The sequence below is a fragment of the Lissotriton helveticus genome, chromosome 5_1, assembly GCF_964261635.1.
Source record: "Lissotriton helveticus chromosome 5_1, aLisHel1.1, whole genome shotgun sequence".
NCBI classification, from domain to species: domain Eukaryota; kingdom Metazoa; phylum Chordata; class Amphibia; order Caudata; family Salamandridae; genus Lissotriton; species Lissotriton helveticus.
Genome location: NC_136065.1, coordinates 1,674,763,537 through 1,674,776,588, shown reverse-complemented (window position 1 = coordinate 1,674,776,588; position 13,052 = coordinate 1,674,763,537). Strand labels below are relative to the sequence as shown.

Below are 13,052 nucleotides of genomic sequence, written 5' to 3'. Positions count from 1 at the left end.
GCCTTTTTAGGTCAAGCCTGGGCCAACACACAAGCGCTGCTCTGGGTATGATCTGTTGTAGTTCAGTATGAGAGAGGAGCCCTGCCGCCCATCTTTTTAATTGGCATGTGTCTTTGTCCTTCGTAAATGATGGCTTCTGATTTTGTAATGAGCTTGTAAGTCCCTCCTTAGTACGGTTGTGTCGCCATTTTCAACCTCCCCTGGCTACTGGCCCCTTTACTTGGTTGTTACATGGTACGTGTTCTTTTTTCTTTAATGAGTTTCACCTACTGCAAGCACGACAACGTGCTTCACTTACATTCAGCATGCCAGGCGCGCTTTCACTTATAAAGCAGCCTGGACAATGGCAGCCACTTCAAATCCAATGCCATAGGTCTTGCATTTAAATGCAAGACCTTTTTCATTCCCAAAAACTTTTTATATCGCGATCTTGCTGTTTTCTCTTTCTGGGGGTAGAAATATCTCTGGACGTGACCCAGGTGGGACTTGAACCCACAATCCCCAGCTCCGGAGGCTGATGCCTTATCCATTAGGCCACTGGGCCAGCTGCGGAAAACGTTGGGTACAGGAAGTCTCATGGCTACGAAGTGTGCTCTTACACTGAATGAAAGCTAAGAGAATCAGTTGGAATCGAGGGCTTCCGCAGGTGACCCCAGCGAAATGAGGGGTAGCAGCTTGAGTCCCTAAACTGACGATTCGGACTCCGAGGGGCCAAGACCCTCCTGCAAAGAGGCATGGAGGCTTTCAAACACGTCACCTATTCGCCTCCCTTACCTAATGCCTGGACAAGGGCTAGTGAACATGGTGCCTCTTTCCTTCCAGAGGTACCCTCCTATCCCACGTACACTCGAGAGGACATCAATCAAAGTTACTCTGATCCACTAAACCACTTCTGCCATTTTCACTTTCTAATTATCTGTTTTGACGGATATGGGGAACTACAGGTCCCGGGTTGCACTTCGGCAAGTATTTGCAATGCCTGGGGCGAATCTGCATGGAGCATGCTCTCTACGGAGACAAAACTCTTCACGAATGGATTACTAGGTGACACGCAAAGTCACCTTGTGTCAATATAATAGTGCGTTCTGAAAGTTGTTGTGTTGTTTGTGGAGATACTGCACCAAATGCCATTAGGCGTGACTAGGTGAATAAATACCTCCGTAATGCTTCAAAGGTTAGGAGATGAAACCGTAATCGTCAAATCAGCGGCTGTTAGCTCCCAGCCTCGACATCAATCAACCGCTGTCGAGCGGCTGCTGTGAACACCACAGACAAGTGTCTGCCAAGGAAGGGAGGGTGGCGGGAAGCAGGTGGGTGAGAGAAAATATCAGAATCAGATGCGCAACGTCTTGTTCGTAGAAAAATATTTTGAAAAAACATCCATAGATGCAAACACCCCATCGAATAGACGCCCATCTACCATTTTATATAAAACGTAACACTGAGTGTTACCAATCCTAAGGGGTTCTAAGTTAGTCAACCCAGCCCGATATCATACCGAATAATGAAAAAGGCAATCTTTTGCTAAATAAATCCCGTACATCTGAAATAGACAATTAGTTATGTTTTTTTCACCTTACCCCCTTGCCCCCAGGCCACCCACTTACCCCCTTACCCATTTACCCCCAGGCGTCAAACTGAATCCGGAGAATTTTTCTTCAGCAATACCCCTGCGCATCGGTAGGTGGCGACGGTCAACTGCGCATTAGTCGTTGGTGTTGTGGTCACCGGAATGACGTCGCAGTATCTACTTAGACGCCGATCCTGCGCGCTGATGTCAGTTCTATCTTTTTCTGCGCCAGCCAGTGCCAATATGGAGAGAGCGGAACGTCAAGGCACTTTTTGACTCTCTTTTTGCGACTTTTTGTCAAATTTTTTTCAAGTTGTTCGACTCTTGCTGCGCGTAGGGATGTCCCGTCCTCAAACCGGCTTCAAGGCTGCGACTCCTGTTGCAAATTGATGTTGGTTACTGACCCGCACCTTGGGTGCCTTTGGTGTTAGAAGCGCGAACACGACCCGAAGTCGTGCCCCGACTGCCAGGCCATGAACCCAAAGTCTTTGCGGGAGTGGTCCTGAAAGCTTCTCAAGGCCTGGCAGTCTGCTCTGCGCCAGTTGAAATCCTTTCGAGAGAGAGGTCGCGGGACCGGTCATGGGCCATCACCACCAATCTTCCTCGAAGTCTTCGTGTAAGTCGAAGCATAAGAAGAAGGCGAAGAAGCACCGTCGCTCATCGCTTTCTCCCTGTCCTTTCGGCTGACGTGACGTGGGAAGCGGAAGGTAGTGATCCGGCTCCACCCGCGGAGCCTGTTAGGTCGACTCCGGCCTTCCCTTCCTTCCCGGGAGCTGGAGCGACCCCTGCCCGACTTCGTAGCTTTAACGAAGCCCTCCATTCCATCTTTGGGCAGCCCGACACCACTAGCGCACCTTCTGGCCCTGCGGACTCAGCTGGAGGCTCTTGGCCTTTGATGCCGGAGGCTTTGGCTCCGGTGCCGCCTGGCCCCCAGGGATCCAGCCCTGGATCTGGATTGGCACCGGTCGATCTTGTGACACCTACTCTGGCACCGAATCCAGTGGTGATACCTCCGCCTCCTCCAAAGCCAGTTGTGTCCCCAGCTGACGTCGGCCCCAGCCTCCCCCTGATGTTCACTATTGCCCTGAGTGGCTACCAGAGAAAGGTGAAGAGGACTGGCAGGGGTCTGTGGACCCTTTGGCAGACCAGTTAGAGGAACCGCACTGGAGAGAGGAGTTGGATGAGGCCAGTGGTCTGGACACCTCCCCAGATCTTGGCATGCTATCTCCCCCTACAGTGGCTATGGAGGAGGGTGCATCTTACACAGTGGTGTTGCATAGGTCAGCTGAGTCTTTAAACCTTGAGCTTCCTACGGTGGCAGTCCGGACTAACCTCCTGACTGAGCTGCTTCAGCCGGCAGCGGCCTTTTTAGATCCCCTGCTGCCGTTCAATGAGGCCTTACAGATATCCTTTTGGGCACTTGGTCCATGACCAACACAAGGGCTCCTGAGGACAGGATGATTGCCAGACACCACCCCCTGGCCCTAGGCAACCCTATTTTCCTCTCCCAACATCCCACCCCTGAGAGCTTGGTGGTCCAAACCTCGACTTCCAAGGGCATATTCCCTACCGCACTACCTGATAGGTAATCCAAGAAGCTGGACCATCTTGGGAAGAAAACTTTTCTTCCTCCAGCTTAGACTGAGGTCGGTGAACATCTCATGTCTCTTGGGCATTACTCCCACTCTGTGTGGGACATGGTTACGCAGGTGCTGCCGCAGTGGCCGGAGGAGGCCTGGGCCGTGCTCACCCATGCAGTGGCCGAAGGGAGAGATGCAGCAAAGTTCACCATCCGCTGTGGGCTGGACACCGCAGACTCGCTAGGCAGGACAATTTCAACATCAGTATCCCTTAGATGTTACAACTGGATGAGGTCCACTGGCTTTTTGGGTGTTCTCCAAGCTACCCTTTTGGATATGTCCTTTGATGAGTAACAAACAAATCCCTTTGGAATAGACCTAAATGACATATACACTATAACTGCAAGCAAAGCAAATATCACATTCATAGACTAAAATATCTCAACTCAATAAAATTTAAAATCTAACACATCAATTAAAGCAGTACAAAATGTTTATTTAATTAAAATCATATAAAAACCAATGAATTGATCCGAAAAATACATTGATACATTACATATGCTCCATAAAATCACCAACATATATTGCACCATTCTATAAACATAAATATGCAAACACATTTATTAGAGAAAACACGATTTCCGACTCCTAACTTGATCATTTACACAAACATATCATCTGAATCAGTGAAAGTATGGTCTGGTTAAACTTCTATTTGCAAAATACTAAGACCATGTTCCCTTAGAGATTATGTCATCTGAATAGCGTTGACGCGTTTCAATGGTTTTTTCAAAATAACCCCATCTTTATCAAGACAAATAGATACATAGGGTTTTCTCTATCTTTTGTTTCCTCATTGTTAATAATACTTCTGTGAAGATTTTTTGTTGACTCTAGTTTTGTTTAAAAAGTCGAGTGGAATTCCTATGTTTGAGTCCAATGGACGCAATCTTAAAAAGCAGAACTGCTGCCTTTTTCCTTGTAACTCGTCAATAGCCACTAATATTGAGCGCTATTGTTCTATCTGGCTCCGCTTTGTTACAATCTGCTTGTCCCCTTTTGTCGCTATGAGGTTCAAAGCACTTTAGATGCACAGTTCTTTGCACCACCCTCAGGATAGGGGTGTTTAATTCTTCCACGTATTACTCCTAACATGCAGCCTTTGTTCTGCTCGATAATCGCTGTAGTGTAGTTCTCTTCGACCAGTTTGTAACTTGTGAAGAGTACCTCATCCGTTTGGTCAGAAAGGGGTCTCTCTCTGTAATATACACATATGTCCTTTGATGGCCATCGCCTGTTGGACGACAAAGCAGACAACACGCTTGAGTGCTTAAAGGACTCCAGCGCTACGGCCAGATCCATAGGCCTCACTTCCACCTATCGCCCCGCACAGTCTGCTTTTCACCCCTTTCGTGGCTATGGAAGAGGTGCCTGCCACGTTCCACCCAGAGCCACAGGCCTGCGCAAGCTGTCCAGCCTCTGTGCGGCCGGGGATGTGAGACCCACTTCCGTGGGTCTGGGGGCCAGTGGGTAGGCCAGTCCACCAGTCCACCAGTGCCCCCTCTGCAGCAGCTTCTAAGCCCTCCTAGTCCAACCTTTCAGGGACAAAAATCGCCAGTGGGCGGCAGGATTTGCATTCACCTTTCCCACTGGCTCAGCATCACGTCGGACAGGTGGGTTTTGCAGATAGACCAAAGGGGCTACTCCCTCCCCTTCAAGACTACCCCTCCATCCAAGCCACCTCAATTCCATCGCATGTCGGAGGATCGCCAGGTCCTTCTCCAACAGGAAGTTATGGCTCTCTTGGCAAAGGGAGCCATTGAGCAAGTTCCTGTCCCAGAAGTAGGTTGTGGTTGTTATTTCCACTACTTTCTGGTGCCCAAGAAGGATAAGGGCCTGCGTCCTATCTTGGATCTCAGGAACGTCCACAGCTTCCTCCGGAACGAGAAGTTCAAAATGTTGAGGTTCTGTCTGCTTTCGACCCTGGAGACTGGATGGTAGCATAGGACTTGCAGGATGCTTATTTTCATATTCCGGTCCTTCCGTCACATCAGTGTTACCTATGGTTCACGGTAGTACACAAGCACTTTCTGTTTACCGGACTTCCCTTTGGCCTTACCAACGCCCCCGGGTGTTCACGAAGGTGATGGCAGTGGTCGCAGCTCATCTGTGTAGATCAGGGGTTCCAGTCTTCACCTATCTATACAACTGGCTGTTGAAGGCAGGCTTGCCCCAGGCTGTTGTCTCCCACCTCCAGACGACGGCCGACCTCCTGCATTGGCTTGGGTTTACCGTCAACGTGCCGAAGTCACACCTGAGTCCCTCTCAGAAGCTCCTTTTCAACGTAGCAGTTCCTGACACAGCACAGTTTTGGGCTTATCCTCCCGAGCAGTGATTACGGGATATTCGGGCTATGATTCCGATCTTGAAGCTTTTGTCCTGGGTTTTAGTCAGAATGACCCTTAGGCTACTGGGCCTCATGGCCTCCTGCATCCTGCTGGTGGCCAGGTGGCATATGCATGCTCTGCGGTGGGACCTGAAGTTCTAGTGGTCACAGCATCAGAGGAATCATTCCGATTACATCCAGATTTGGGAGGGCACTGCACATCAATTGCAGTGGTGGCTAACAAACCAGGATTGGGTCAACGGAAGGTCCCTCTCCCTTCCCCAGCCAGAGTTCAAAGTGGTGATGGATGCATCACTTCTGGGGTCAGGCGGCCACATGGGAGAGGCGAGATCAGAGGCCTCTGGTCTCCGGCGAAGTCCGGGCTCCACGTCAATCTTCTAGCGCTTCAGGTGATCCGTCTTGCACTGAAGGCATTCCTTCCTTCTGTCAAAGGGAGAGTAGTGCAGGTGTTCACAGACAACACCACCAAGATGTGGTACTGCAACAAACAGGGCGGGGTGGGGTCGTGGATCCTATGTCAGGAGGCACTTCATCTCTGGAAGTGGCTGGAACATCAGGGGAAGTCCCTGGTGGTTCAACACCTGGCAGGTTCTCATAACGGCAGGGCGGCCAAACGCAGCCACTGTTGCATGATAGATCACGAATGGCCTCTTCACTCTGAGGAGGTGCAAGGTCTCTTTCAGCGGTGGGAAGAGCCTTGGTTATATGTATCCACCACTGAAGAGATCGAACAATGTCAGAAGTTCTGAGCATTGGAATTTCCAAGGTGGCACTTGCTCGGCAACGCTTTACGTCGCAAGTGGAGTTGCGGTCTTCTATACACCTTTACGCCTATACTACTTCTATCTAGAGTGCTGAAGAAGATCAAGCAGGAATCGGGCCCAAGTCATTCTTGTGGCCCGGACTGGGTTAGAAGAGTATGGTATCCCGAGCTCTTCCACATGGCCATCGATCCTCTGATCATCCTGCCCCTTCAGGAGGATCTTCTGTCACAGCAGCTGGGATGGTCCTCCACCGAACCTGTCCAACCTCCACCTCCTTGCGTGGAGATTGAGCGGCGACAGTTGACAGCCTTCGACCTTCCTCCCGAAGTCTGTAATGTTATCTTGGCAGCCAGGCGTTCCTCCACCAAAACCGTATATGCCTGTAGATGAAACAAATTTGTGGCATGGTGCACAGCAAAGGCTGTGGATCCCCTTTCTGCTCCCCTTTCAGAGGTTCTCCTCTTAATTCTTTCCCTGGCCCAGTAGGGCTGTGCTCTGGGCCTCTGAAAAGGTAATAGTTCCGCCATTTTGGCTTTTCTTCGGCCTCCTTATCAGCCTTCTCTTTTCAAGGCCCCTATTGTAAATCGCTTCCTTAAGGGCGTTACTCACTTGCTTCTTCCAATTCCTTTTGTAATCCCCCAGTGGGACTTGAACCTGGTTCTGATGCTACATAACTGTCCTCTCTGACTTCTGACACCTAAAACTGCCATTCTGGTCATCATCAGCTCTGCTCGCAGGGTGAGTGAGCTCCAGGCTCTTTCTTCAAATCCTCCTTTCCTGGCTGTTCATCTGGACAAAGTTGTCCTTTGCACTAGGCTTTCTTTCCTTCCCAAAGTGGTTACCTCTTTCCACATAGGACAGACCATCACTTTGCCCACCTTCTTCACATCTCGTACCCTTTTAAAGAGGAGGAGAGGCTCCACCTTTAGGACCAAGACGGGCTTTCATTCTATCTGGATCGCACAAAAGAATTCCGGGTGGATGACCAGCTCTTTGTTGGCTATGTGGGCACCAAGAAAGGTTGGGCCATGCAAAAACGAACCATGTCTCGATGGGTCGTTCTTTGCATCAAAATATGCTATTCCTTAGCGAAAAAGGAACCTCCAGTGGGTTTGCATGCCCATTCCACTAGGGCGACAGCAGCTACTACTGCTTTGGGATGTGGAGTCCCCCTTCATGACATCTGCGTGCCAGGCAGCTACGTGGGCTTCATTGCACACGTTTACCTTAACTTACTGCCTGGACAGCCAAGTCCGGAGAGATGGCATCTTTGGCTGTTCATTTCTCCAGGACTTTCTGGTGTGAACTTGGTTCACAGATCCACCTCCGGGTTTGGTATTGTTGTGGTATCTATTCTAAGGGGAGGAATCCATAACTAATTGTCTCTTTCAGATGAACAACTTACTTACCTTTGGTAACGATATATCCGTAGGAGACATTGATCATTTATTGATTCTTCACTGCCCCACCCATCCTCCCTGTTCTGCGAACTGACTTCTAGGGTAAGGGACTTCCCTTCAGGGCCCTAGTTTTGTGCACCAGTGGTTAGTGTCTTGCATGGCTCTGCGCTTCTGGCGTGGAATGCTGTGTAAAGAACTAACGTCAGCGCGCAGGGTTGGCGTCTAAGTAGGTACCGTGACATCATTTGGCGATCACAATGCCAACAACGAATGCGGAGTCAAACGACGCCACCTACCGATGCGCAGGGGTACTGCTGAAGAAAAATTCTCCAGATCCAGTCTGACGCCTGGGGTTAATTCTAAGGTGAGAAATCCATATCTAATCTATGTCTCTTACAGATATATCATTAGTTTACCAAAGGTAAGTAACTTGTTCAATAGTCTGTCACACGTGCAGTGTGTCTGAAACGCAAGAAAAGGTAGAGAATGATGACAGGATATGGCCTCACGGCCAGAGCTCCCGACTTTGGAGTTTGGGAGCCAGATTCAAGCCTCTGCATTGACTCAGCATCCTGTGATTCTGGGCAAATCAGTTAATCACACTGTGCCTACCAAAAATGAATGTGTCCTTGTGTAACGTAATTGGTGCTCATGTAAAGCGCTCCAATACCTTTGGGTCAAATTCGTGCTATATAAATCAGCAGAAAAAATAAATAAATCAGGTTTACTGGTATGGTGCTCTCAGGGAGCTAATGTGCTCCAGGAGAAACCCTGGGTCTGTCTTCACTTTCCCTTTAGTTCATACAAACACACATCAAGGGAAGGCGAGGAGTTCTGAAAGATGAGGACATGGCTAAACACCAATAACGAGAGAGGGGTTTGGGATGGAGCACAGTAGAAAGCTTGTTTTTACTTGCACCGCCAAATATATACACCGACATTTTGGAGCAGGTAAGGGGAGATTTAGGAAAAACGAAAATTAGAGGATTTTAAGTTCTCCATCAACTTGCATTGAAGTAGTGAAAGTTTTAAGCGGAAGAAAGACAAAATGACCATTTCTGGTTAATAAATTCGGAGTCGCGCACCTAATCACAAGTGAGACATGCAGGCGTATGGCTCCATTACTCCTTACACAATATGGCTTAGAGACTCATTCTAGGCCAAACCAGTATTGGGCTGCCACCCACAGATCCAGCAGCAAAGGTCTTCAAATGTGGCCAAATTTCTAAGGTACGAGCGCGCTGTGCCTCAAGGTACGAGCACCGCCATGCCTCAAGGTACGTGCCTCAAGGAACGAGCGCTGTCGTGCCTCAATCCAGAGGACATATCTTACACCACCCTTGCTTTCAAAGAGAGCAGTGATGTACTGGGTTTCTGGAAAAGCCTCCAAACTAAAGACTTTTTGTTCATGGCTGTAACAGTAAATGCCTAACTAAGGGTGTTGTCTATTCTCCCTTCTGAGCAAAAAAAAGAACACCACTGTGGAGTTTAGCGCACTTTAACAGCAAGGCATGAGGCACTTAATGGAACAGTGCAACATGGGTGGAAGTGGTGGTTGGAGGACATGGATCAGCACTGTACACCACTTACCAATCCCCTGCACCACCACAGAGATCTTTTGACAAGATGGGTCCCATACGAAAAGTACTCTTGAATAACCGAGCACCTGAATTTGGAACCAGAGTAATGTTTACCTCATCTGATCATTCAGCTGCTCAGCACCTTCTTACCATACCTAAACGCCACATGTACACAATACTACAGGACACCCTTAACACTGCCACAATAAACCATACCAAACCATAACATATTACAAATCACAATCCTTTCAACACTGGAAAGACTATGGTCAACACCCCAGAGCTGTATAATGTGAGGCACCAAGAAACACTGCATACTCGAAAACCTCACATCACACAACATCCCTCAGTCTACCCCAATACAGCATGCCACCTCCTCTCTACAACACTCCAGATAACTCCCTTTATTACACAACACATTGCTAGAGCACAAACACCCCTATAGACCAGGCTATAAAATACACATTAAAGCGACTCTTAGGGGCATATTACCAAGCAATACGATAATTATCGCTATGCATGGTTAGCGGCTATATTTATATCGCTGCGCTCCGACGATTTTTACCACTGAGATACCTTAATATTATCAAGGTTTATCTCAAAAGCGGTAAAAATCATGCGAAATGCATGAATATCGCTGAAAAATCAGCGATATTTATGCATTATCGTGACAATGCTCTTAGCCATGTTATCCACCTTCCATTGGATAACATGGCTAAGAACTGCTCTGGGCAGGCGTTAGCTTTTGGAGATAATCGCGCTTAGCGCGATTATTTCCAAAAGTAGGTAATAGGAGATAGCAATGTTAGCGACTGTTTTCAGTCTATAACATCTTGGCACGCCCACTTTGCATGTCATTAGCGATAATTATCGCTGACATGCAAAGTGGGCCCCAAGATGATCGCTATCTCCTAATAGCTGACGCTAACTGGTGTTAGCGACAGCTAGGTAATAGGGCGATAAAATTATCGCCGCTTTAGCAGGAAAAATTCCCGCTAAAGCAGGGATAAGGCCCTTGGTAATATGCCCCTTAGTCTCTTTATGGCCCACTTATACTAGAATTATGAGCATCACCATCCACAATATTTTCCTCATAATTATGGTATTGCCACACAATCCATCATGCGCTGCACAATTTGCACACAAATGTTTCTAGTTCAAATGAACAAAATGTTAATAAAATGCTGCTACACTTATTACCACACAGTACAAGGCTCTATAGAATTATTATCTGGCCAACCTTAGGTTTCAGGTTGGTTTATTTAGGTGTTAATCTGATATTGAGGTGAACATTCCCCAAGATACTTAACATCTGTAAAAAGAACAAAACAATGATGTCATGGGTCAAATAATATGATGCATGATTTGCCTTTTCTTGCTACATAATTTGGTTCTCCTTGCCTCATATTTCCAGTGGATCTACTTATATACAAGAAATCAATCTCCTTATGCACTTTCTATACAGCCATCACTTCCCATCACAGACTTTAAGTCTCTCACTTCCCTCAAAAGTATGGGGGCTGGAGTTGCCACAATGACCAATTAAAACTCACACAAATTTATAATATCCCCTGTATCACGTGAGATCATTTCCCAATTTTATGTTTAATAAAAAAAAGTAAACTATTTTAAACTCTGATCCCAAAATACATAGTACTCATTGAATATTCCAGCCCCGATCAGGGCCCTGCGAGAGCTGAGTGAGCTCCAGAAACATGTCAAAAACCCAGCTGGATTCCGTCTCTCTTGGGCAGACAATGTGGTCAATACTTTGAGCAGCACTGGCTGCATACAAGTATGTCATATCTTCCTACCATGCAGTTTTAAAGCATATAACATGGATTCCACTACCAATTACTCAAGTGCACTCACCTTTGAGCACATAGAATGTTCATGTGAGAAAAATTCTGGGAAAACCATAGACCAGTGCTCCAGCAGAACCCAAACTGGGCAAAGGAATAATGTGAGCAGAGCTCCTCTCTCCTCTAAGATTCTGGTGTTCTACTTTACCAGACTCTGACATTTTAGTTTTGGTCAACTTGAGGTTCTGTGGTTTTCGACTTTGCTTCGTATCTAGCCGCCATTTTGTATCCAGCCGCCATTTTGTGTTGCCTCACTCAGACAGCACGGCGAACGTAGGGTTTTTGCTTTTCCAACTGCTACGTGTCTCTTCTGTTAAAAAGTAACCCCTTGTCCTTGTTTACGAAACCGATGTCAGGGTCTGGCCGAGTTTGTTAATCCATGTCTAGACTGATTAATCCTTGTCTTAGTCCACTGTTTGGGTCCCACCATTCTTTCTTACTTTATCTTATTTGACTGGCCATCGCTATTCTCTTCGTGTATTCTCTTATTACACAAACTATTCTTTGAAGCACGCGAACATGTTCTACCACCTGCAAATTGAATTACGGGCACTAGTGTTGATTAACTTGAGGGGAGGAGAGCACATGGGGTCTGAAAGGAGAGCGTGCACAAGATACTTGATAGCTTGTTTTCAAACTTTTCCTATTTGTCAGTTTTGTATGTTTTGGGAGTAGGCATTGTAAATATGTGTACCATAAGAGACTGTGAGCCACGGAGTTAAGTGGCAGTCTCCTGAGAATATACCATTAGGGTACTTCTTAGACAACTGTGCTTAGCTGCAGCTAATAAACTCGATTTTCTACGCCTAGCAGAGTGTCTCGTGTCTCTGTCTGACAAGGCAGGTGAACCCGGAGATTATAGGCGTGCCCTGCGCCGCTCGGCCCATAAGGCCCGGTTCCCCAACTGGCACCCAACGCGGGGAGACTTCAGTGGTAGTGGTTGAGCCCGAGGGTCGCGAGGAGCTTCGCAAGAAAATTCTGGAGGATTCAAGAACCACGTGAGCGACCCCTGTATGTCGAACTGGACCGAAGGTCTTTTGCAGCGCGGGTACTCCTTTCCAACGGCTGCTGACGACTGCTGCCCTGACTGTCGCCCTGCCTTGGCCCTCTGGTGATGATTGGTATCGCAAGACGTTAGACAGACATCTGTTGGCGTGAGAAAACATTTAGTTAAGTATTCGTGGGTAGCGCCCACTCTTTTGTTTTGTTTTTGTTATTCGACTAGTGCACTTGTCAAAGCCGAGGGGTAAGTACGTTTGTGCTGTGACTATTGTTTTAACCCCTTGAGTTTGTGAATAGTCCAGTTCTTTACGAAATGCCTGGACTTAGTAAGTTTAAGAAGTTTTGCTGTTTAGGCTGTAATAGGGATTCCCGGCTAGAGGACTCTTGTCCAATTCCTCCGGTTGGAACTCCCACTTATGAGCTCTATTCGAAACATGGTCTTGGCCCCATTATTTTTAATGAAACATGGATTCGATACACGAAAAAAGATGGTGTCATGCAGTGGCCTCAAAATGGTAGTTTTGAGCCTGACATATTAGATAATTTAGAAGCAATTCTGTTTAAGAGAAAAGCCCGGACGGCAATGTTTGACTCTTTCCGCTTATGGCGTAAGGAAGCCAAACAGAATGAAATTAAACAGGCAAAAAGAGATAAGAAAACGCAAGATATGACGATTTTACAGGCTGCCCAACAGTTTAAGAATGATGAGACTGATAAGATGATTGAAGTCTCAGAAAGACAGCATCATATGGCAATAGATAGATGTTATCCTGTGTTGCCTACTTCCCCACAGAGTAAGGATCTTGACGAAGATGCCTTCATGTCTCATTTGCTGAGATTACCTCCGCCTTATTTATTAGGTGCTAATGCACCCCCGTTACAACTTA

General features: G+C 47.3%; 1 long non-coding RNA gene, 1 other non-coding gene and 1 pseudogene across 2 annotated transcripts in view; 2 read left to right on the top strand and 1 right to left on the bottom strand.

The window, feature by feature from the left end:
* LOC144755712 (uncharacterized) overlaps nt 1-13,052 on the top strand; it is a 146,672-nt gene that overhangs the window by 77,667 nt on the left and 55,953 nt on the right. The window lies entirely within an intron of this gene.
* LOC144756506 (protein regulator of cytokinesis 1-like) overlaps nt 1-13,052 on the top strand; it is a 72,019-nt pseudogene that overhangs the window by 35,536 nt on the left and 23,431 nt on the right.
* Nucleotides 472-544, bottom strand: TRNAR-CCG (transfer RNA arginine (anticodon CCG)). Its single transcript has one exon. It is a non-coding gene; the product is annotated as a tRNA-Arg (tRNA).